This window comes from Battus philenor, unplaced genomic scaffold, assembly GCF_028537555.1.
Source record: "Battus philenor isolate CCGP_79_NKW_IND1 unplaced genomic scaffold, ilBatPhil1.0.hap1 SCAF_49, whole genome shotgun sequence".
Classification (NCBI taxonomy): Eukaryota; Metazoa; Arthropoda; class Insecta; order Lepidoptera; family Papilionidae; genus Battus; species Battus philenor.
The window spans coordinates 32,501-35,000 of record NW_027181714.1 but is presented as its reverse complement, the minus strand read 5'-3'; the positions used below and the strand labels follow the sequence as shown (position 1 = coordinate 35,000).

The window sequence follows — 2,500 nt, the reverse complement described above, 5'->3', positions numbered from 1 at the left end:
GGACCGCAATGTGCGTTCGAAATGTCGATGTTCAAATGTGTCCTGCAGTTCACACTATGACGCGCAGTTAACTGCGTTCTTCATCGACCCGCGAGCCAAGTGATCCACCGTCCAGGGTAATGATTTTTTCTTAATGTTGTTATTACTTACGGTAGCGGCCTACGGCTCTCGCCGTCGGCCACTTGATTGTCCGTTTTTATGTATTAACGTCGAAAGTTGGTCGAATTCATGTGCGCCGAGGCGTTCATAAAGAAACGGCACCGAAAAAGCTTAACGCCCCGACGCGAATCCTTTAGAATGATGAACGACGACGACCCGCGCACCCCCCAACGAGCTGGCGTGACGCACGACATTGTCATCTTTCTAACCGCTTAAATTTCGTTTTGTATAGCGCCAACCGACAATAAAGGGCCTGAGCTAGGCAGTGGGGATTTTCACCGCTTCGAACGCTCCGTTTGGTATGCCCCGGTCGGCGCTCGTCTCTCGGCGTTTTTCCGCCACCCGGCCGCTTCGACGGCGGCGGAGGCAGCGGCGGCGGTAGCACTTTCGACGAATGCCACCACCGCCACCGGCCACCGCCACGGCGCCGTCGCCGCTGCGCCGTTAGGCGTAATAGACGCTAGAGACAATTATTTCACATTTTATTTTTTATACATATATACAAACACGCACACACACACGCACGCACACGCGCGCGCGCTCGTCCGCATTAGATACGAACAGCAGCGCGCGCGTACGTACATATATATGTATATATGTCGTATATATATATATCATTATGGATGTATTACATATATATATGTGTAAACACGGTATGTACGAAGTCGTCGTCGTCGTCGTCACCCGTCGTCGGCGCAACAACGTTCGTGAACATATCACGCGTCTCGCACACATACACACACGTTAATGATCCTTCCGCAGGTTCCCCTACGGAAACCTTGTTACGACTTTTACTTCCTCTAAATGATCAAGTTTGGTCAACTTCCCAGCAACGCCGACGGCCGTGAAGCCACCGCGTGTCGGTCCGAAGACCTCACTAAATCATTCAATCGGTAGTAGCGACGGGCGGTGTGTACAAAGGGCAGGGACGTAATCAACGCGAGCTTATGACTCGCGCTTACTAGGAATTCCTCGTTTATGGGGGATAATTGCAAACCCCAATCCCCAGCACGAAGGAGTTTCAACGGGTTGCCCGGGCCTCTAGGCCAGGGAGAACATGCTGATTCCTTCAGTGTAGCGCGCGTGCGGCCCAGGACATCTAAGGGCATCACAGACCTGTTATTGCTCAATCTCGTGCGGCTCGAAGCCGCCGGTCCCTCTAAGAAGAATTTTAATACGTCGCCAGTGAGTTGCGCCACCGGAGCGGCGCACACCTAAATGACGACGCCTATTTAGCAGGCTAGAGTCTCGTTCGTTACCGGAATTAACCAGACAAATCGCTCCACCAACTAAGAACGGCCATGCACCACCACCCACCGAATCAAGAAAGAGCTGTTAATCTGTCAATCCTTCCGGTGTCCGGGCCTGGTGAGATTTCCCGTGTTGAGTCAAATTAAGCCGCAGGCTCCACTCCTGGTGGTGCCCTTCCGTCAATTCCTTTAAGTTTCAGCTTTGCAACCATACTCCCCCCGGAGTCCAAAATCTTTGGTTTCCCGGAAGCTGCCCGCCGAGCCATCGTAGTAACGTCGGCGGATCGCTAGATGACATATTTACGGTTAGAACTAGGGCGGTATCTAATCGCCTTCGAACCTCTAACTTTCGTTCTTGATTGATGAAAACACCTTTGGCAAATGCTTTCGCTGATGTTCGTCTTGCGACGATCCAAGAATTTCACCTCTAACGTCGCAATACGAATGCCCCCAGTTATCCCTATTAATCATTACCTCGGAGTTCTGAAAACCAACAAAATAGAACCGAGATCATATTCTATTATTCCATGCACGAAATATTCAAGCAGCATTTTGAGCCCGCTTTGAGCACTCTAATTTGTTCAAAGTAAAATTGTCGGCCCATCTCGACACTCACCGAAGAGCACCGCGATAGGATTTTGATATTGAACCGCCGTTTTACCGACGGCTCACCGACGATATGCTCCGCAGACGTGTCAGTATCACCGCGGATGCGGTGCACCGACAGCGCGGCGCACAAATGCAACTACGAGCTTTTTAACCGCAACAATTTTAGTATACGCTATTGGAGCTGGAGTTACCGCGGCTGCTGGCACCAGACTTGCCCTCCAATTGTTCCTCGTTAAAATATTTAAAGTGTACTCATTCCGATTACGAGGCCTCGTAAGAGTCCCGTATCGTTATTTTTCGTCACTACCTCCCCGTGCCGGGAGTGGGTAATTTGCGCGCCTGCTGCCTTCCTTGGATGTGGTAGCCGTTTCTCAGGCTCCCTCTCCGGAATCGAACCCTGATTCCCCGTTACCCGTGACAACCATGGTAGTCGCAGAAACTACCATCGAAAGTTGATAAGGCAGACATTTGAAAGATGCGTC

At 51.1% G+C, this 2,500-nt stretch overlaps 2 non-coding genes across 2 annotated transcripts in view; both read right to left on the bottom strand.

The window, feature by feature from the left end:
• Nucleotides 1-119, bottom strand: part of LOC137929281 (5.8S ribosomal RNA) — a 157-nt gene extending 38 nt beyond the window's left edge. Inside the window, exon 1 of the ribosomal RNA XR_011108828.1 lies at nt 1-119. This exon is cut by the window's left edge and continues 38 nt beyond it. This is a non-coding gene — a ribosomal RNA (5.8S ribosomal RNA).
• Nucleotides 120-904: 785 nt separating this feature from the next.
• The window catches only part of LOC137929273 (small subunit ribosomal RNA), a 1,904-nt gene continuing 308 nt past the window's right edge, over nt 905-2,500 (bottom strand). Inside the window, exon 1 of the ribosomal RNA XR_011108820.1 lies at nt 905-2,500. This exon is cut by the window's right edge and continues 308 nt beyond it. This is a non-coding gene — a ribosomal RNA (small subunit ribosomal RNA).